Source organism: Tenrec ecaudatus, chromosome 1 (genome assembly GCF_050624435.1).
Source record: "Tenrec ecaudatus isolate mTenEca1 chromosome 1, mTenEca1.hap1, whole genome shotgun sequence".
Classification (NCBI taxonomy): Eukaryota; Metazoa; Chordata; class Mammalia; order Afrosoricida; family Tenrecidae; genus Tenrec; species Tenrec ecaudatus.
In genome coordinates this window covers 62,706,674-62,729,666 of record NC_134530.1, presented here as the reverse complement: position 1 = coordinate 62,729,666, position 22,993 = coordinate 62,706,674, and the positions used below count along the sequence as shown (strand labels likewise).

The 22,993-nt window shown below is 42.5% G+C and overlaps 1 non-coding gene across 1 annotated transcript; it reads right to left on the bottom strand.

The window, feature by feature from the left end:
* Positions 1–1,205: 1,205 nt before the first annotated feature.
* On the bottom strand, positions 1,206–1,307 carry LOC142438257 (U6 spliceosomal RNA). The gene has a single exon (XR_012782672.1). It is a non-coding gene; the product is annotated as a U6 spliceosomal RNA (small nuclear RNA).
* Between the last annotated feature and the right edge of the window lie 21,686 nt (positions 1,308–22,993).

The window sequence follows — 22,993 nt, the reverse complement described above, 5'->3', positions numbered from 1 at the left end:
TATTGAAGAACAAGGATGTCACTTTGGGGTCTAAGGTGTGCCTGACCCAAGGCATGATGTTTTCATTGGCCTCTCATACATGTGTGCAAATTGGGCATTGAATAAGGAAGGCCACGGAAGAACTGATGCATTTGAACTATGATGCTGGTGAAGAATACCGAAAGCACATGGACTTCTCGAAGAACAAACGGAACTGTGTTGAAAGAAGTCCTGCCGGCATGCGCCTTAGAATGAAGGATGATGAGACGTTGTTTTGTGTACTTTGAACACGTTACCAGGAGAGACTGGTCCCCCGGAAAAGGACATCATGCTTGGTAAAGAAGGAGGAAAGTGGAAAAGAGGAAGACCCCCAACAAGATGGATTAACCCAATGGCTGCTTGATGGGCTCAAGCACAGGGGGGGATGTGAAGATGGCACAGGACTGGGAAGTGCCTTCTTCTACTGTCCATAGGGCCCCTGAGCCGACTCAATGGCACCTAACAACAACACACAATCACATACCGCCTCTTGAAGTGGTTGCCTGTCAGCCAGGCTCCTTTTAGTACTGTGATTTCGGACATTCCTTTCTCTTGATGCTTCCAGCATCATTCAGTGTGTTGCACACAGAATCCTTCAGGATGGCTATTTAAGAATTGACTTTTCCCTTCATTTCTTTCATTGTGAGATATACTGCGCATGTTCTTCCTCTCTGGGTTTTCTAGCCCCAGGTGTTTGCACATTTCATGATAATGTTTTAGTTTGTCTTCCTTAGATGCCGTCTGGAAATTTCTGTTTCGCTCTTTTACTTCATCATCCATTCTACGTGCTTTAACTGCTCTATATCCAAGAGCTAGTCTCAGTCTCTTTTCACGACCACTTAGATATATTTGTTCTTTCCAGTCTTTTGCTTTTTATACGTGTGATGTTCTAACTGTCACCCACAACTCATCAGGTCTTCTTTCATTGGTTTTTCTTGAGCTGTTCTCCAAATTCAGGTGGGGTGTACTCAAGGTCTTATGGACTTGTTTTAATTTTCAGCTTCACCGTAACTTGCATAGGAGCAACTGATGGCCTGTTCCACAGCCAGCCCCTGGCCTTGCTGTGGCTGCTAATATGAGCTTCTCCATCGTTTCTTCCTGCAGATGTAGTCAATGTGATTTCTATGTATGCTATGGCAAGGGCCATGTGCTGCCACTATTTATGCTGTTGCCAAACGGTATTTCCAATGAAGAAGTCTTTGGGCTTGCAAAATTCTATCATGCGCAGGGGCCATGCTAATCTTCTCTGTATCGTTCCAATTTTAGTATATGTGCGAGAAGAGGTATACTCTAGCCCAGGTGGCGACGAAGCATGGTGGTAGGGCAGGAGGAAAGTCAAGGGAGATGGAGGAAAGAGCTAGGAGTCAAAGGGCATTCATGGAGGTCTAGACAAAGACATGTACATGCAAATATATATAGGAGGATGGGGAAATAGATCTATGTGTCTATATTTATAGGTCAAGTATTAAGGTGGCGGAAGGACCTTGGGCCTCTACTCAAACACTCCCTCAATGCATGAATACCTTCTTTTATTAAATTGGAACTCTATGATGCTCACTCTCCCGACACAACAGCTGGAGCCAAAGTGGGTGAACAAGTAAATGTGGTGAAGAAAGCTGATGGTGCCCGGCTATCAAAAGAGATAGTGACTGGGGTCTTAAAGGCTTGAAGATAAACAAGCGGCCATCTAGCTCAGAAGCAACAAAGTCCACATGGAAGAACACACCAGCCTGTGTGATCGAGTGGTCCCGAAGGGATCAGTTACCAGGCATCAAAGAACAAAAAATCATATCATTGACTGCACACCTCTATGATAGGATCGCTGAAGACAAATGGGTGCATAAGCAAATGCGGTGAAGAAAGCTGATGGTGCCCGGCTATCAAAAGAGATAGTGTCTGGGGTCTTAAAGGCTTGAAGGTGAACAAGCGGCCATCTAGCTCAGAAGCAAAAAAGCCCACATGGAAGAAGCACACCGGCCAGTGCGATCACGAGGTGCCAAGGTACCAGGTATAAGGCATCATGCACAAAAAAAAGATATGTATATGTATGTATGTGTATATGTGTGTATATATTTATATGTATATATATATATATATATATACCATATTAAATGAAGGGGGAAGTGCAGAGTGGAGACCCAAGGCCCAAGTGTCGGCCAATGGAGATCCCCTCATAGAGGGGTTTAGGAGAGGAGATGGGTTAATTAGGGTGCGAGGTAGTACCGATGAAGAACACAGCTTTCCCCCAGATCCTGGATGCTTCCTCCCCCCAACTACCATGATCCGAATTCTACCTTGCAGGGCTGGATAGGACAGAGGCTGTACACTGGTACATATGAGGGCTGGAGGTACAGGGAATCCAGGGTGGATGATACCTTCAGGACCAAGGGTGTGAGGGACGATGCTGGGAGAGTGGAGAGTGAGTGGGTTGGAAAGGGGGAACTGATTACAAGGATCCACATGTGACCTCTTCCCTGGGAGAGGGACAGCAGAGAAGGGGGGAAGGGAGACTCCGGATAGGGTAAGATATGACAAAATAACGATGTATAAATTACCAAGGGCACATGAGGGAGGGGGGAAAGGGGAGGGAGGGAAAAAAAAAGAGGACCTGATGCAAAGGGCTTAGGTGGAGAGCAAATGCCTTGAGAATGATTGGGGCAGGGAATGTATGGATGTGCTTTATACAATTGATGTATGTATATGTATGGATTGTGATAAGAGTTGTATGAGTCCCTAATAAAATGTAAAAAAAGAAAAAAGAAAAAAAAAGATTGAAAAAAAAATTCTATCGTGCGATCTCCAGCTTTATTTCTATTACATATTCAAGCTACTCTTCCGTCTTCTTTATTTCCAACTTTCACATTTCAGTTGCCAACGATCACCATTGCATCTTGATCACCTTTGATTGATTTCTGACTAAAGATGTGGGTAGAATTCTTCAGTTTCCTCATCACTAGTTTTAGTGCTTTGTGCATAAATTTGAATAATAGTTGTGTTAAGTGGATTTCTTTGCATGGGAATAGACCACACCCTATTCACAGATGACATTGTACTTCAAGATAGATCTTAAAATGTTCTTTTTAACAATGAATGCATTGTCCTTTCTTTTGATTTTTGTCGTTTCCAGCATAGAAAGCACATAAAACATAAGAACTACTGTGAGAATGGTGTAGGACTGGGCAGTGGCTTGGTTGGTGGTACACCGGGTCACTCTGAGTCAGAACTGACTTGATGGCACCTAGCAACAGCAAGCAGAGTATGCCACATGGTCGTCTAAATCAAAATGGACAATATCTATTCCTTTCAGCTCACTAATGCCTAGGGCATTGGTCTTTATGTGCCCCCTTTCATTTTTGATCGCTTCCAATGTTCCTAGATTCATTCTTCATATATGCCACATCCTAATTATTAATATGGGGTTTCAGCTCTTTCTTCTCATTTTATGCCATATTCCATCAACAAATAATGGTTCCTAAAACTTTATGCCTTCCATCTCACTATGAACAGCTGTACTTTGAGAAGGAGGTTGTGGCAGTTACATAATCTCCTTGAGAAGTCAACTTATGAAAGGGGTGGAGTCTAGCCTGTAAATCAGGTCACAACTTGATGACCTAATTTGGAGGCACAATGGAGATAAATAGCTCACTCTATCTCCCTGTGAGACATTCCTGTTGGCAAGCTACATGGAGCTACACTGACAGAGCCAGAGCCCTGGAGCTGGAGGAGTCATATGGAGACCCACGCAAGCGCTGAGTTGCTTCCACCACCACTGGATCCACAAGACTTTGCACCCACTGGCCTGTGATCTTCCTTCATTCAGCATCATTGCATGGCTGCATGAGTCTAAAGAGGAGTTTATGGACTCGTATTGACCTATGGGGTAATATCAGACTTAAGGACTTGATCTGGACTGGGCTAGATGATTTCTTAATGTACAATGGCCCTTTGATATAAAGTTCTTCCTTATACACATATGGGTTTCCCTAGATTTGTTTCTCTAGTCCACCCAGACTGACACAGAGGTCTTCCTCAGTCTTGTTTCGATGCCTTCCCACCCGAGGAACTCCATTTCCAGTGCTGCATGAGACAATGCTCCACTGCTGTTCATAGGGTTTTCATTGGTTAAGCCCTCAGAAGTGGACAAGCTAGTTTTTCTTCATAGTCTGTTCTTAGTCTGGAAACTCTTCTGGAACTTGTTCATGTTGGGGTGACCTGCTAGCATTTTAAATACAGCATCACTGCTTCTAGCATCACTGCAGGCCAAAGCCACTGCTGTCAGACAAACCGACAGATGCGTGAGTGGTGGTCTAACACTCTAGAGGAATCACGTGAACAGAAAACAGAGTCCACCTACCCACAGGTAAAAAATGAAGCAAGATTGTGATGAGATGACTGAAAAGACAAAATAGATTGTTTCATCAGTATGTAAAAATGTATTACATTCCCCCATTAAAAAATTGTGAGGATGGGACAAGATGGTGCAGTGTTGCAACAGGGTTGCTACAAGTAGAAGCTGATGAGGTGGCAGTTGAGGACAACGTTAAAATATAAAGACTCTCAAGTTGGATCAAATATGAAATTCAATTATATCTTCTTTTTGAGGCAATCAGCTAAAGCAAGGTTTGAGAGAGGGAATAAAAGTAAAGGGGGATGGGGAGGGAAAAAAGTAAAGGGGTGGGCAAAAACGCATCAGACAAATAAATGCAAATTGAAAAGAAATCAGAGACCACACTATTAATCAAGCCAAGTATGATTAAGAACAATAAATAATTAAACAAGAAAAGGAAAGTCGAGCTCCATGGAGAAAGAGGCCCAGTTTTATGCTGATTAGGACTCACCAATCTCTGAGTATTTCTGTGTGATACCAGAAATCTCTGTTGACAGAAATTAAACGGGACTCTTGGGAGAGATGTTAAGTCATGTCCACAACTGGGTTTAAAATATGTTTGTGCTGAAAATCTTTTTGTTGCTGTTGTTAGGTCTTCGATGGATCCTTGTGAGAAGTAAAGAAGCCAAGGGCAATGCATGTGACCTGGGAAGGAAATCCCGGTCGCTGGGATGGAGAACAATTCTCAGAGCAGTGCGGTATCTCTCTCTGCGACTACGGGGATTTGCCTTTTGCTTCATTCACTGTAATTTTCTTTAGTCATAATCTTCTGGGGAGTAGGGAAACTAATTAAAAGCTTAAATACAACTTCTTTTTCTTTAAATATGATACAAATTAGGGGACTCACAGTATGTCCTTGGGAGTCCCTGTAACCGAGAAGAATGTGAAAAAGGCACTCACACACTCACTCACTCACTCACTCACTCACACTCATTCACTACTCACTCATTCACTTACTCACTCACACTCACTCACTACTCACTCATTCACTCACACTCACTCACTCACTCACTTCTACTCGGCACTGGACATCACGCAATTAGCATGACGCCATTTGACTGGCGTTTTAGAAATATGGCTGTGGGAACCAATGGGCCAAGTCAGACTGGAATGGGAAATTCTGGGCACTTAGAAGGCTCGTCGAGTCATCTAAGGGGGAAGCACACTTTGGCACCCAAAGAGCTCCAGCGTGTTGCCACTGTTGCGCGCCAAGAGGTGGGGGTGCGTCACAAAGCATGCTTGCATCCCAAGGGTGCCCGAGAAAGGGACCGCGAGGCAGTTCCATTTATTGTTATTTACTTAGAGATTTTTAAAAAGTCTTCCTATTTGGTAGAGTAGCCTTTCTATTTACTTCTGTTTATGGCCACAATGGAGTAAACTGGGACCAGACTTACCCCCTGACTGTGCACAGCTAGAAAACAAAACCAAGAATATGAAAGAACTATCTTCAAATATTGGGCAAAAGATGCGCAGGGCGGTGACCCTTCAGAGAAGGGGACAAACAGGTAAGCTTCCTCGTCACTCCAGTGGCTGTCCCTTCTGGACCATTGCTTAGGAGCCATGTTTGCAGAGTTGAGGAGACAGAGAGAAGAGGGAGAGGAGGCCAGAGCCAGCAGTTGTAGTTTGCAAGCTGCAGTCGCCAGGTGTGACACGAGCGAGGAGGAGCTCCCTAGGAAAGGGACTCAGTAAATCTTCACGACTGTCCACTTAAGATTATTGCTGAATATGAAGCCACACTTGTGGAGGGCCATGTGCCCAAGGGTAGCCAAGGAATGAGCATAGGGTCGTAAGAGAAACCACTTTCAGAACTCACACCACGTGGGGAGGAGTTCAAGTTCGTACTTGGCGCGATCGGAAAGGCTTTGTAATCCTCTGGCACGTTAGAAGAGGTGACCCAGGCCATCGTGCCTTAGTGATCCAGCAAACTGAACCCCAGAGTAACATGTCAATTTATCCAGACAAAGTTTCAACCTTGAAAGGATCAAGCTGATTCGCAAGACCAAAATCCAACGTTCTTTAAAGGAAGACACATCTAGACCTCAGCAAGCCAGCACTGAACATGGCCAGCATGCAATAAAAATCACTCACCACGCTAGGAGCGGGACTGCGTGATTCATCATCAAAGAAATTCCTGAAAACAGAACCAGAAAGGGTAGATAATAGACTTATTAAGTAAGATATGCTAAACAATTTAAAGAAGAACATGAACATAAGGAGATGAGAAATAGAAATTTCATTTTAAAGAATCAAATAGAATTTCAAATGGTGAGAGAATAGACCATCTAAGATGAAAAATATTTACTAGACTGTATTAACTGCAGGAGAAAACACTAAAACCTGAAAACAGAATAGAAACGATACAAACGGAAACGTAGGGTGGGGGTAGGGACTGAATGAGCTGAAGGAAGCCTCAAGTAACTAGGGGGGACGACGACAATATAATGTTTACCATTCATATAATGAGAGTGCTAGAAACCACATTATAATCATATTGCTGAAGAAAAGCAGCAGACTACAAAAACACATCAAGCACAAATACCTTTAGACTTCTCTTCAGAAAATATACAAACCAGACAACAATGGAATAATATCCTTAAAGTGATAAATCCTTGAGCAAAACAAAACACAACTTGTCAGCCTCACACTTCATATCTAGTGGAAATGGCCTTCAAAATAAATGTGAAATAAAGAGGTTTCCAGGAAATCTTCTGTCGGCGTAAATATTAAAGAAAGTTCCTTAAGATAAAGGAGAATGACACCAGATGGAAGTGTGGATGTGCACACAAGAATGAAGAGCGCTGCGAACAGTAACTATATGACCAAATATAAAGACTTAACAGCCTCCTTAAATTCCTTTCAAGACAATTGCTGCTTAAAAGGGGGGGGGGGTCACAATGGGTAGCTGCAACCTCTGCGCAAACATCACGTATGGCATAACAGCCTAGTGGGCGGAAGAAGCGGATTGGAAACATGCTGTGGTAAGGTGTTGATATTACACATGCAGTTGTTCTTGTTAGGAAGCATCACGCTGACCTGACTCATAGCGACCCCATCGGGTTTTCTTGGCTGTGACCTTCAGCATTCTCACAGAACTGCTGGCTCGGTTTGAAACTTAAGCCTTTTTTGTCAGCTGCTTAACTGTTTGTGCTGCCAGGGCTCTTGGTATATAAAGGGACATGTGGTCATTGGAAGATAGAACATTGCGCATTGTAAAGCCTAAAGCAACTCTTAAAAAGTTAGACAAATTAGGGCAGTGAGGAAGCCATGAGTGTAAATAAAACAGGATAATGAAATGCACTCCAAAAAAGGCAGAAAAGAGAATAAAGAATCAATGAGGCAAAAAGGCAACAAATATCCAGATGGTAGGCTGAAATCCAACCATATCAGTAACTGCATAAAAGCGTAAATCGTTTAAATGCCCGAGTTAAAGAATAAAATGGTCACCGTGACGAAAAAAGTCAGCTCTCTATGCTTTCTGTGGACACACTGCTGTAACTATAAAGATACATTAACAGGTTAAAGGTGAAAGGATGCAAAAAGATACACTATGCAAACATGAATCAAAAGGAAGGTAAAGTGGCTATATTAATATCAAATTAGATTTTAGATGAAGGACTATTACAAGAATGTTCATAACGATAAAAGGGTCGCTTCATCGAGAAACATAAAAATCCCACACGCACTTAATAACAGAGCTTCAAAAAAAAAAAAAAGAAGTAAAAACCGAAATGGGAAATCATATAAGTCCACAATGACAATTGGATTTTCAATATTGTCGTCTCATTAATTGTTAGAACAAGCAGTCACAGGTACGAGAGCATAGAGAAGACCTAATCCAGACCGTGAGCGAGCTTCACCTAATTGGCATGGCGAAGAATTTTTAAAACACTACCTAAGAATGAGAGAATAAACATTCTTTACAAGTGCACATGAAGTGAAATACAGGCAGGCCCTAGGTTACAAATGAAATCTGATCCTGTTTGTCCTTAAGTTGAATTTATAAGTAAGTGGAGCAGGTACATACGTTCAAAGTTTGTGCCAGCGAAATGTCTGTCTTAGTCCGTAGCATATATTTCCCCTCTCTGTGCATGTAAAAGGAGCCCTGGTGCCATTAGGAGGTAGGCGTTGGGCTCCTGACTGCAAGGTTAGGGGTTCCAAACCTCCACCCCCTCCATTGGAGAAAGGTGAGGCTGTACGCGGTGGTAAAGATTTCCAGTCTTGGAAAAATCTATACAGGTTGCTGCAAGTCAGAATCAACTTGATGGCAGTCGGTCGGCATTTACAACCAGAGCCTTGGTTCAGTGAGGTCAGTGGTAGACTGCGGACTGGAAGGTCGGTGAGTCCAATGAGCAGCCTCTGTGCTGGAGAAGGTTTGCAAGGGAGTCTGCAGCCTCGAAACCTCAGAACAGTTCTATTGGGTCTTCTCACATTGCAGCGAGTAGGAATTGACTTGATGGCAGTGGGTTTGGGGTATGCATATCAAACTCTTCCAAATACACTCAAACAGCATAAACATAACAATATAGTACATCATGATAAGGATGCAATCATAATAAAAGCAACTACATATGGTACTATGTGGAAGAAAGGAACTAGTTTAAACGGGGGGGGCGGGGGGAGAGATAATGACTGGAAGTTGGTACGACTCTTGTTTCCTTGCTATCAGCAGGAACACTCATGAGGTAACATTATGATAATAGTAATCATTGGATGATACAGGAGGAGATGATGGATGGAGAAGCAGGTACTGTTGAAAATGATGGGTCTGATGTTGAAAGAACGGACCTGGTGCTCGAGAATCAGAGTTTGATTCTGCTGTAGGACAGAGGGGGTGGCTCCTGGAGTTGATCTCGTGAAGTAGACATCAAGGGAAGTTTTTACTGCATTTTCCCCTTCTTGTCAAAAATGGCCTTGTAGCAGTAATTGTAGAGTAAACTTCAATAAACATCTCTGTATTAGGATCTTGCTTTTCTCACTTGAATATCCCTCCTTCTGTGAGACACAAATCTTCAACTAAGACTTTTATCAAAGCCCTTTTCTGAAGTGGTTAGGCCCAGGTTTTCTTTCTTAAATGCTCTCGTTTCACACTGTCTTCATTGGTTAGTCTTAGGCCAGGAGTCAGTGACTTTGAATCATTTTCACTGGTGTCGAACTACAGTTGATTATGTCAACCACAGCTTGCCGGACATCGTGATATTTTCACCCCTGGAAAGTATGTGCCAATTAAGGACACCATTTGTTTCATTGTTCTTTCATGTTTGACTGCTCCACGTCACCCCGAGGATCAGCAATATTTCAAATTCCCCTCAGCTCATCATATAACCTTGGTTTACATGGTAGCCTTGACAGCTCCTGAGAATAATAAGTCTTAATGTTGGAGATGAAATCATGACCTTCACATTGGTGTGAAGGCCATCTAAAGTATTTGGATGTCCATGAGCAATGTTAAACACAGAGAGAAGCCTCCAAGTAATTTCCTTGGTTAAGCAATGATGCTCAAGAGCAGAGACCAAATGGTTTGAGAAACCAATCTTCAAAGACGGTGAGTGGAATCCAGGCATTGGCACGTGCCTTCCAAACGGACCTTAATGATTCAGCGAAGTGCCCTTGGATCTATGGAGTGCGACCCAAGCAATGGCTGGAGCCTGAAGTCCCTGGATGTGTTATTTGCAAGAAGCAGCACATTTGATGAAGAATATGGAATCTGCTCTGGACATCCCAAAGAAGGAACAACTAACTCCGTCTTGGGAGAAGCACCGTCAGAAAGCTCCTTAGAAGAGAGAAAGGCAAGACTGGGTCTCATGTACTTTGGGCATGTTATCAGGAGAGACCAGCCCCCGAAGAAGGACGTCCAACTTAGTAAAGTAGAGGGTGAGCCAAAGAGAGGATGATCCTGATGCAGAGAGACCAGCCCAGTAGCTGTAATAGCGGGATCAAGCCTGGGAATGACTGGTCCAGGTAGTACTTCATCCTGTTGTACACAGGATTTCTATGAGTCGGAATGACCCAATGACGCGGGACGAAACAATATTTTGATGCCTTAGGCCCCCGGTGTGCTTTTTACTTCTTGAAAAAGCTTGATCCTTTCAGGCATTCCCCTCCTGCCCAAATACTACAGTCAATATTTGGTCTGGCAAATAACCTTCCTCCTCAATCATTTTTTTCAGCATTTCAGGAAAGTCACTCATAGCACTTACATCTTCACCTTGCACTTTACTATTATGCAAATTTGCCCTCATTCTGAAAGGATTGCACCAACCCCTACTTGCAGCAAATTCCTCATCACAATCCCCTTCACTTTCGGCACGCGCAGCTTTTAAATTATTGAAAACACTGGGAGCCTTTTCTGGCTCTGAAGGAAGGCTAATAGGCATATTACGCCGATTTTGATCACATGGCCAAATTATCAATTGCCTTTCCATTTCAATAATTAAGCCGCCCTGTTGCTTCGCAATAAGCGTGACTTTCATCAGGGCAGATCCTTTCGTCTGCACCGCTGTTTTCACGTTATTCTTTAAAACGGTTCCGGTCATTGACTGGCTGGAGACTTTTCCAATAACATTTCACCTCTTTTGCATTGCTTCATTATTCCCACTTTATTTTCAATTGGGATCATTTTCCTTTTCTCTGACGCACCACCAGCCCTTGTCCTGGATTCACACTTTGGAGGCATATGGTGACAAGGATAAATAAGAGGAAAATTTAAGCAAATACCAAGTTACACATTCAATACATGGTCAATACCTACATAACCTTAAAAAGACGATGACGTTCTCCTTTCTTGAGCTAATGGTTTGCAGAAATTTTATATTTTCATGAGTAACACAAAGTAATGTATGTGTTTATTATGAATCATTGTATTAAACTCAAAATTTTAATACAATAATTTTATGTCAGCCCATTCTTAAAATACAAGTTGCCCATAAACTAGATGGTCTTAGTCTGGTGAGTCACTGGGCACCATCTCAAAGTAACCACATTCACTGCTGCCAAATTGATTTGGATTTTTAATGACACTATAGGACAGGGTGGAACTACCCATGTGAATTTCCAAGACTGTACATCTTTACCAGAAAAGTCTCAATATGCTTAAATAGTTTGAATCATATAATATGCCTTCCAAAATAAAACACAATTAAATTAGAAACTGTGGGAAACTGAGGAATGGGAAGAGAGTGTACATGGACAAATTTTTTTTCCCTCTTATTTAAGAAGTCTAGGAGGCCAGCATTCTGGGTGGATGGAGGCCTTCACACTTGTGAGTTAGAGGTGAATCCCAATCACATTATCATAACTAAGATTAATCCACACAATATCCACCCATAATAGTGCTATCTTAAAGTTACCTCTTACAAGCACATGGCTGATTGCTATCTGGCCGGCAGTTTTATCTACGGGAGCAGATATGTTGCAATTGCTCTCCTTGCTCAGGGGACAGTCCCTCCCCATTACCTGCCCCTGCATTGGTATTAGGGAATTCCTCCAATGAACTCAGGGTCCTCTGGGGTTGGGTTTGTTTACACGTGTGGTTACCTGTCATTAGAGGGGTGTGCACACCTGAGATTATATAAGTTGATGCAAGAATACATTTTCTTTTTTTAAGAATACATTTTCTCTCTCCCTGGCTGGACCTGGTTGCTGACACCATGGAGGTGAGCACCACAGAAATTTTTCTGCCTCTTAATTTCTTCCCTTCAATTATACAACCATCCCTTAGGACTCATCTGGATGTGGGGCTGGATTCCAAAGAGATAAATAGTAAAAAGATATCAAGAAGGTCCCCAAATTTTGAAATTAAGGAAAACACTTCAAATAACCCAAGAGCCAAGACAAAATAATTACAAAAAGTTGAAAATAGTTTTATTTTGAATGAAAACAGAAGTAGAACACTCTAAAACCCGTAGGCTGTGTCTTAAAGTAGTGTTGTGAAGGAAATGCTACATAAAAGCTTCCAAAGGTATGTGGGAACAAAAGTTGAATGGGATGATAATGGAAATTTCTCACAAACTAGGCAGCTACCTTTTTTTTTCAAAAAGAAGAAAAAAACCTCAATTCAATTATATAAATTCAAACCAAGAACCTAGAAGAAAACTAAGCCTAAAATAACCAGAATTAAGGAAACAATCTTGATTATAAAAATCAATGAATATAAATGGTAAGAAAAAACCCCAACAAATCAAAAAGGTGTTTTTGTTTTGTTTTTTAAAAAGAGGTCAACAAAACTGATAGCTTCTGCTCACTGCCTTCTACTTCATTCTGACTCATAGCAACCCTCTAGGACAAAGTAGAACTGCCATCAGGGTTGCTGAGGCTGCACATCTTCACAGGTGCTGATGCTGTACATCTTCACAGGTGGTGAGGCCCGCATTTTCTCCAGAGGAAAGCCCTGACTTTGTTGTCAGCAGTCCAACTAGTAAACTCGTAACCCACCCTGCCACCAGGAATCCTTGATGAACGTCTAGCTAGACTAAATCAGAATACAAGAGTCAGACCTTCACCTGCAGTTAGGGGACAAGTTCAATGAGCAGAAATAGCAGCACACAGCCATTAATAATCAGAATGTGAAGGTATGAAGGATGAATCTAAGAAAACTGGAACTTGTTAAAAGTGAAATGGAACATATAAAGATCAAAATCAAAGACACTAGGGAGCCCAAAGGCACTGGCATTGGCCATCTTGAATCAGATGATCAATCATGTTTTATTTTGCCAGGAATACAAATTCAAGAGGAATATCATCACATTCATCATCAGGAAAGACCACTTCAAGATTTATCTTCAAGTACAATACTGTCTGTGATAGAATAATATCGGTATACTTACACAGAAGACCAAGTACTACAACTATTATTCAAATTTACTCACTGAGCACTAAAACCAGCAGTGAAGATATTAAGGAATTCTATCAACTTCTTCAGTCTAAAACTGACCAAACATATAATTAAACTGCATTGATAATTACTAGTAATTGGAATGCTAGTGTCAGAAACAAAGAGGAAGGATCAGTAGTTGGAAAATAGGCCTGGATGATAGAATTCAAAGTGGAAATTGCAAGATAAAGTTGTGCAAGACCAAAGCCTTCTTGAACCTTGCCACGAGCCAGATGGAATATACAGTTAACAGATGACTACATCTGTGGGGAGAGATGATGGAGAAGGTCAATGTCATAAGGGAAAATATGAGAAGAGGTGAAGAAAAAAATGAGGGAGCTGCTGTCAGCCATCCAAACAACTGAGTTTGAAGAATGTTTCCAAGAATCAAATCGCAGATTTGACAAATGTATGAAGTGTAATGGAAAGTACTTCGAAGGTGATAAGGTTGTTTTGGTGAAAAAAATTTTTTAAATACATAGCTTTGGGAAAAAAATCCGTTTTGGGAGGGATTATGCCCTCGTAATTTGGACATGCTCTCAGAGAGGCCAGTCCCTAGCGAAGAAGATCGTGCTTACTAAAGGAGAGAGTGAGCAAAACAGAGGACCGTCAGTGAGGTGGCACGACAGTTACTGCAACAGTGGCTCCAACGTGGAAACAATTGTGAGGATGGTTCAGGACTTCGTTCACAGCAGGGTTTAATTTTATTTTACATGGGGTTTCTGAGTTGGAACCAGCTTGACAGAATCTAACAACAACAATATCAAGTCCTCAGCGGCTGTCACAGGGGAAAAAAGCTGTTATTGTTGATCATTTCTGTTGAGCCATTCCAACCCTTGGTGATATTATGAATAAGAGAATAAGAGGTGCTGGGTCTGTGCCATCACCAAATCATTGGTTTACCTATAAAGCTAGGTAATCAGCTAATTATATAAATATATAGATATAGACAGATAGATATAGAATTTACATCCATGTCTATAACATCTATAGCAAATATCTATAAGAAAATTGGCTAATTTTCAGAAGTGGATCATCAGGTTTATCTTCTTAATCTATCTTAGACTTAAAACTCTACTAAAAGATATCCACCATCAGTGCCTCTACTAGTATTTGAAGTGTCGGGGGCATAGCTTTCCATCGCATAACAATATGCAAGTCATTGCAATGTAACAAACTAACAGATGGGTGGTGGGGAAAGAAACCCGACCTATGCAATTTGGACCTCGGACTAATGAAAAGAAGATGAAAGGAGGCCAATGCCCATTCAACACGAAGGAAAAGGAGTGAGCATTTCCCGCCGATCTGTTCTATACCAAGTCTGGTACTGGCATGCTCCCATTTCAGTCTCAGGCCCAGAAAGAAAAATATGAACCCCGAGAAGCAGGCATTATTCTAATATTTAAAATTAGGAACCAGAAGGCTTCTACCTTAGAATAAGTTCAGAGTAGCTTATACTGTACCAACTCTCCTACTGAGAACAATAATCAACTCCGGACAAAATTGGGTGGGGGGAGCGGTTTAACTATTTGAAAGTATTGGGAAATGACCCAAATCAGGCCGAATGGAGAGGGAACTTGACCCTTGAGAGAAGGAAACAGCACTGGCTGAGATTGACTTCATTTTCATCTGAGGGCATTTCCCACCCTTGTGGTGCCATGGCGTGCTTCTGCGAGCGTCGAGCAGAAAGCTGCAGTCATTTTGCCTTGAAGACTTACAGGGCAAAGGCTTGTGCTGCCAGAACACTTAGAAACTGAGGGGGAAATCCTAGAAAAGAAGGAGTTAAGAAGGAGAGCCCTTTAATCTGTGCATACGTCCCACTCCAATTGTTTTTTTAAAGTTATTATTTAGTCATTTTATTGGGGGCTCATACAACTCTTATGACAATCCAAAGATCCATCCATTGTGTCAAGCACATTCATACATTTGTTGCCATCATCATTCTCAAAGCATTTGCTTTCTACTTGAGTCCTTGGTATCAGCTCCTCATTTTTCCCTTCCCTCTCCACTCCTCTCCTCCCTCATGAACCCTTGATAATTGATAAATTATTACTATTTTGTCACATCTTACACTGTCCAACACCTTCATTCACCCACTTTTCTGTTGTCCATCCCCATGGTAGGAGGTTATATGTAGATCCCTGTGATCAGTTCCCCCTTTATACCCCACCTTCCTCCTACCCTCCCGGTATCGCCACTCTCACCACTGGTCCTGAGGGATTCATCTATTGGATTCCCTGTGTTCCCAGTTCCTATCTGTACCAGTGTACGTCCTCTGGTCTGGCCGGATTTGTAAGGCAGAATTGGGGTCATGAAAGTGGGGGGCAGGAAGCATTAAAGAACTAGAAGAAAGTTGTATGTTTCATCATTACTGCACTGCACCCTGAATGGCTCATCTCCTCCCCACCACCCTTCTGTAAGGGATGTCCAGTTGCCTACAGATGGGCTTTGGGTCTCCACTCTGCCCTCCTCCTCATTCAAAATGATATGATTTTTTTTTGGTCTTTGATGCTTGATACCTGATCCCATCGACTCCTCATGATCACACAGACTGATGTGCCTCTTCCATGTGGACTTTGTTGGTTCTGAGCTAGATGACCACTTGTTTATCTTCAAGCTTTAAAGACCCCAGATGCTATATCTTTTGATAGCTGGGCACCATCAGCTTTCTTCACTACATTTGCGTATGCACCAGCTTTGTCTTCAGTGATCCTGTGGGGAAGGTGAGCATGCTGGAATGCCAGTTTAATAGAACAAACTGTTCTTGCATTGAGGGAGTACTTGAGTGGAGGCCCAATGTCCATCTGCTACCTTAATACTAAATGTATAAATATATGCCCATAGATCTATCTCCCCACTGTCATATATAAATATATTTATATATGTGCATGCATGTATTTAGACCTCTATAAATGCCATTTGTTTCCTAGTTCTTTCCTCTATTTCCTTTTACTTTCCTCTTGTCCCACTATCATACTCAGCCTTCATTTGGGTTTCAGTAATGCCTCCTGGTTACATTGTGATCAAGTCCTAACAGGCCTCTTACACACTCCGTGCCACCAATTTTGGATCACTTGCTGTTCCCTTGTCCCTGGATTTGTTAACATCACTACCTTTCCCCCGCCTCCCCCCCTCTCCCATGTCCCCCCAGACCCATCGGTCCTGTTGTTTCTTCTCCAGATTATTTATCCCACCTATCTTACCTAGATAGATGCAGAGATAATAATATGCACAAAAACAAGACAGAGCAAAGCAAAGCACCACCAACAACAACAAAACAAAACAACAACAAAACCTATGGGGAAAAAGAAAGAAAAGCCTGAAAATAGCTCAAGGTCTGTTTATTGATCTTTAGGACCACTCCAATTCTTTGTTCTCACCTAAGCCATGTATGTGTAGGCGAGACTCCAAAAAACCTCCTGGAAAACAATTGTTCAAATGATGAAAAAAACTGAGTAGAAGATTAGTTTCAAGTTTCAATTTAAAAAATTTAGAAGCAAATAAACACCAGTTGCCATAAAGCTGATTCCAACTCATGGCAACCCCATGTCTGTCAGAGTAGAACTGTTTCCCAGGGTTCTCCAAAGTAGATTGCCAGGACTTTCTTCTGAGGTGCTTTTGTTGTTGTTGGGTGCCAGTGAGTTGGTATCGACCTATAGGGACTGAGTGAACAAGAGAGGGGAACGCTGCCTGGCCCTGCATCACTCTCACAATTGTTCCTGTGCTTGATCCCATTATTGCAGCCACTGTGTCCATCCATCTCCTTGAGAGCCTTCTCCTCCTTACTGCCCTTCCACTTTACCAAGCATGATATCCTTCTCCAGGGACATCCTTGTCTCTCCTAAAAACATGTCCAAAGTATGTAAGATGAAGTCTTGCCATCCTGGCCTCTCAGGAGTATTCTGGCCATACTTCTTTTTTTTTTTTCTTTACATTTTATTTTATTATTTTTTTTAAATTTTAACAATTTATTGGGGCTCATACAATTCTTATCACAGTTCATACATATACATACATCAATTGTATAAAGCACATCTGTACGGTCTTTGCCCTAATCATTTTTTTCTCCTCTTTTCTTTTTTTACATTTTATTAGGGACTCATACAACTCTTGTCACCATCCATACATATACATACATCAATTGTATAAAGCACATCCATACATTCCCTGCCCCAATCATTCTCAAGGCATTTGCTCTCCACTTAAGCCCCTTGCATCAGGTCCTCTTTTTTTTTTTCCCCCTCCCTCCCCTTTCCTCCCTCCCTCATGTGCCCTTGGTAATTTATACCTTGTTATTTTGTCATATCTTGCCCTATCCGGAGTCTCCCTTCCCCCCTTCTCTGCTGTCCCTCTCCCAAGGAAGAGGTCACATGTGGATCCTTGTAATCAGTTCCCCCTTTCCAACCCACTCACCCTTCACTCTCCCAGCATCGTCCCTCACACCCTTGGTCCTGAAGGTATCATCCACCCTGGATTCCCTGTACCTCCAGCCCTCATATGTACCAGTGTACAGCCTCTGTCCTATCCAGGCCTGCAAGGTAGAATTTGGATCATGGTAGTTGGGGGGAGGAAGCATCCAGGATCTGGGGGAAAGCTGTGTTCTTCATCGGTACTACCTCGCACCCTAATTAACCCATCTCCTCTCCTAAACGCCTCTATGAGGGGATCTCCATTGGCCGACACTTGGGCCTTGGGTCTCCACTCTGCACTTCCCCCTTCATTTAATATGGTATATATATACATATACATATACATATACACATATATACACATATATACACATATATACACACACTTATATCGTTGTGTTTTTTTTTTGCATGATGCCTTATACCTGGTCCCTTGGCACCTCGTGATCGCACTGGCCGGTGTGCTTCTTCCATGTGGGCTTTTTTGCTTCTGAGCTAGATGGCTGCTTGTTCACCTTCAAGCCTTTAAGACCCCAGACACTATCTCTTTTGATAGCCGGGCACCATCAGCTTTCTTCACCACATTTGCTTATGCACCCATTTGTCTTCAGCGATCCTATCATGGAGGTGTGCAGTCAATGATATGATTTTTGTTCTTTGATGCCTGGTAACTGATCCCTTTGGGACCGCTCGATCACACAGGCTGGTGTGTTCTTCCATGTGGACTTTGTTGCTTCTGAGCTAGATGGCCGCTTGTTTATCTTCAAGCCTTTAAGACCCCAGTCACTATCTCTTTTGATAGCCGGGCACCATCAGCTTTCTTCACCACATTTACTTGTTCACCCACTTTGGCTCCAGCCGTTGTGTCGGGAGAGTGAGCATCATAGAGTTCCAATTTAATAAAAGAAAGTATTCATGCATTGAGGGAGTGTTTGAGTAGAGGCCCAAGGTCCTTCCGCCACCTTAATACTTGACCTATAAATATAGACACATAGATCTATTTCCCCATCCTCCTATATATATTTGCATGTACATGTCTTTGTCTAGACCTCCATGAATGCCCTTTGACTCCTAGCTCTTTCCTCCATCTCCCTTGACTTTCCTCCTGCCCTACTACCATGCTTCATCGCCACCTGGGCTAGAGTATACCTCTTCTCTAAGCAACCTTACCCTTGATCATTTCCCACCATGCCTGCCACTCCCCCTTCTCTACCCTTTGGGGTCCCATGTTTTTCCCTTGTCCCTGGGTTTGTTAACACCACTTCCTTACGCCCCCTACCCCCCCACCCCAAGTCCCACCGGAACTGTCGGTCCTGTTGTTTTTCCTCCAGATAGTTCATCCTATTCAGACAGACCTGTGGAGCCACTAACATGCACGAAAACAAGACAGAGGAAAACAAAGCAACAGTATACAACCAGACAACAAAACAACAAGAACAAACCACTGACAAAGAACAGAACAAAACAGTTCACAAGAGAAAAGCTTGTAGTTAGTTCAGGGATCGTTTGCTGGCCCTTAGGAGCGTTTTCCAGTCCAGTCTGTTGGGGCACCACGCCCTGGACCCAAAGTCCACTTTCAGCATTTCCTGGGGACCTTGCCACTCCATTCCCTTGCTGTTCCGCTGCACTCCCCCAGTGCTTTGCCTCGGTGTGGTGGGATCAGGTCAGGTGCAATTCCCACACTGTGTCTCCGGTGCTGTCCCCTGTATCGCCCTTAGTCACTGAGGGGCATCATGTCTCATAGTAGGGCCAGCCATGTTGTTCTCTCTGTGGACTGGCTGCTCTACTCAGGAACATCATCATCATCACGGCCTGGTGGGCCAGGCTGTGCTCCACTCTCTCCTCCTGCCCCTTCGTCTGCTCCCGTGTGCTCTGATCAGATATGTCCATCTCTCGGAGCTGCAGAGTCAATGTCATTCTTTGGAACAAATTCTTTTCGGGGGAGGGGCAGGAATCCACTTAATTTATGGTGCTGGGGCCAGCCTCCCAGACCTCTCCACTGGTTCCCTCCTCCACGCCGGGATATTGCATTCACACCTTGTGACACTGGGTTGAAGTCTGGTCCCACTTTCCCTGTGGAGATATATACAATACCCTCCCCTTGGGTGGATTAATGCCCCATGACCCCACTACCCTTTTCTTCCTTATATTCATCCTTTTGTTTTCCTTTCCCCACCTCCTCCACCATTGTCTACCATGTACATCCCTGGTTTTGGTCTGGTCTCTTCCATACTACACCGTCTTCACCCCTAAAATGTTTGTATACAGTAGCTTTTTTCCCTATGCCACTTTTGCTTTTTTAAAAAAAAATTTAAATTCTTACCTCAGCGGACTCATGTTGTACTTGTCCTTTTGTGCCTGACTTACTTCGCTTAGCATGATTTCCTCCAGTTCTTCCCATGCCGCTGTGTGCCTCATACGTTCATCACTGCTTTTTAGTGATGCGTATTATTCCATTGTATGTATATACCACAGTTTTTTAATCCAATCTTCAGTTGATGGAAATTTGGGTTGCTTCCAACTCCTTGCCATTGTGAACTGTGCCGCAATGAACATTGGAGCACAGATGTCTGTTCTTGGTTTGTTTCTTGCCTCTTCTGGGCATATGCCCAGTAGGGGGATTGCTGGGTCATATGGTAACTCTATTTCCATCTGTTTTAGGTATCGCCAGATTGATTTCCATAGTGTCTGTACGTACTTACAGTCCCACCAGCAGTAGATGAGAGTTCCTGTCTCCCCACAGCCCCTCCAACACTTGTTGCTTTCTGATTTTTTGAATTGGGCTACCTTTGAGGGTGTCAGGTGGTACCTCATTGTTGTTTTAATTTGCATTTCTCTTATGGCTAAAGATCGGGAACATTTTCTCATATGTTTGTTGGCCATTCGGATTTCTGCCCCTGTGAAACTTCTGTTCAAGTCCTTTGCCCACCTTTCAAGTGGGCTATTGGTTTTTTTCTTTTTGGAAGCTAGCAGAGTACTGTAGATTTTAGTAATAAGGCCTTTGTCTGATGTGTCATTGCTAAAGATGTTTTCCCAGTCTGTGGACTCTCTTATTACTCTCTTGGTGAATTCTTTAGATGTACACAAGTGTTTTATCTTCAGTATATCCCATTTGTCGATTTGTGCCTCCTCTGTGTTTGTGTCCTTCCCTATTTCTGATAGCCTGTGTATTCCCTGCGCCAAAGTTCTCAAGTTGGTCCCAATTCCCTCATTGATGGCCCTAATAGTTTGGGGTTTAACTTCAAGGTCTGTGATCCACCTTGAGTTTATTCTTGTGCATGGAGTGAGATAAGGGTCTTGCTTCATTCTTCTGCATGTTGATATCCATTTTTTCCAGCACCACTTGTTAAAGAGGGCATCTGCTTCCCATTTGATATTTTTGGGGCCCTTGTCAAAGATCAGCTGTGTGTATGCTGATGCTTTTATTTCTGGGTTTTCAGTTCTTTTCCATTGGTCTGAGTATCTGTCATTGTACCAATACCATGCAGTTTTGAGAACTGTGGCTGCATAGTATGTGCCAAAGTCAGGTAAAGCAAGCCCTCCCACGGTGTCCTTCTTCTTGAGGAGTTCTCTGCTAATTCTGGGCTTCTTCCGTCTCCATATGAAGTTGGTAATCAGTTTTTCCATTTCTTTGAAGAAAGATGATGGTAATTGTATCGGGATAGCATTAAACTTATATAGTGCCTTTGGCAGAACTGACATCTTAACTATATTAAGTCTCCCAATCCAAGAGCATGGAATATTCTTCCATTTGTTGAGGTTGCTCTTGGTTTCTTGTAATAGTGTTCTATAGTTTTCCCTATATAGATCTTTTGTTTTTTCAGTCAAGTGTATCCCTAGATATTTCAGTTTGTGTTTGGCTATTGTGAAGGGTACCACCTTTTTGATCTCTTCTTCTGTGGTCTTATCTGATGTGTATAACAGTCTGATGGACTTCTGTTTGTTGATCTTGTATCCTGCCACTCTGCCAAACTCCTCTATTGCTTCCAGTACTCCCCTTGTGGAACTTTTGGGATTTTCCATATATAAAATCATATCATCTGCAAATAACGATAGTTTCACCTCTTCCTTCCCCAGACGAATACCTTTGATGTCACTTCTTTGCCTTATGCTGTTAGCTAAAACCTGGCCATACTTCTTCTGAGACTAATTGGTTTGTCCTTTTATCAGTCCACAGAATTTTCAATATTTTTTCCAGCACTAAAATTCAAATGCAGTGATTCTTCTTTGGTCTTCCTTATTCAATGTACCACTTTCACATGCATAGAAAGCAATGGGAAATACCATGCCTTGGGTCAGGCATACCTTAGTCCTTAAAGGAACATCCTCGTTCTTCAATACACTGAAGAGGTCTTGTGCAGCAGATTTGCCTAATGCAATGCATCTTTTGATCTCTTGACTGCTGCTTCCATCAGTATTGACTGTGGATCCAAGGAAGGAAAAATAAATCCACGACAACGTCAGCCTTTTCCCCTCTCATGGTGTTAACTATTGGTCAAGTTGTGAGAATTTTGGTCCTCTTCATATTGAGTTGTAATCCACACTGAAGGCTGTAATACTTGTCTCCATCAGCAAGTGCTTCAAGTCCTCCTCACTGTCAGCAAGAAAGGTTGTGTCATCTGCGTATCTCAGCTTGTTAGTAAGTCTTCTTCCAATCCTGCTGACACATTCATCTTCATATAATCCAGATTCTCTAATAATTTGCTCAGCAGACCGAGTGAATAAGTATGGTGAAAGGATACAAACCTGATGTATACTTGCCCTAATTTTAAACCATAAAGTATTCCCATATTCTCTTTGGACAACTGCCTCTTGATCCGTGTATGGGTTCCGCATAAGCACAGTGAAGTGTAGCATTCCCATTCATATCCATAGTTTGCTATGATCTACACAGGGGAATGATTGACACAGTCAATAACACACAAGTAAACATCTTTCTAGTATTCTCTACTTTCAGTCAAGCTCCCTCTGACATCAGCAATGTTTTCCCTTGTTCGGTATCTTCTGAATCTGGCCTGAGTCTCTGGAAGCTTCCTGTCAATGTACTGCTATAATCAGTGTTGAATGGTCTTCAGTAAAATTTTACTGGCATGTGGTATTAGTGATTTTGTTCCATAGTTTGAGCATTCTGTTGGGTCACCTCTCTTTGAAATGGGCACAAATATGGGTCTCTTCCAGTCAGTTGGCCCAGTAGCTGTCTTCCAAATGTCTTGGTGTAGAAGAGTAAGTCCTTCATCAGCTTGTTGAACCATTTCAATTGGTATTCCAACAGTTCCTGGAGCCTGTTCTGGCTCATGCTTTCAGTGCAGC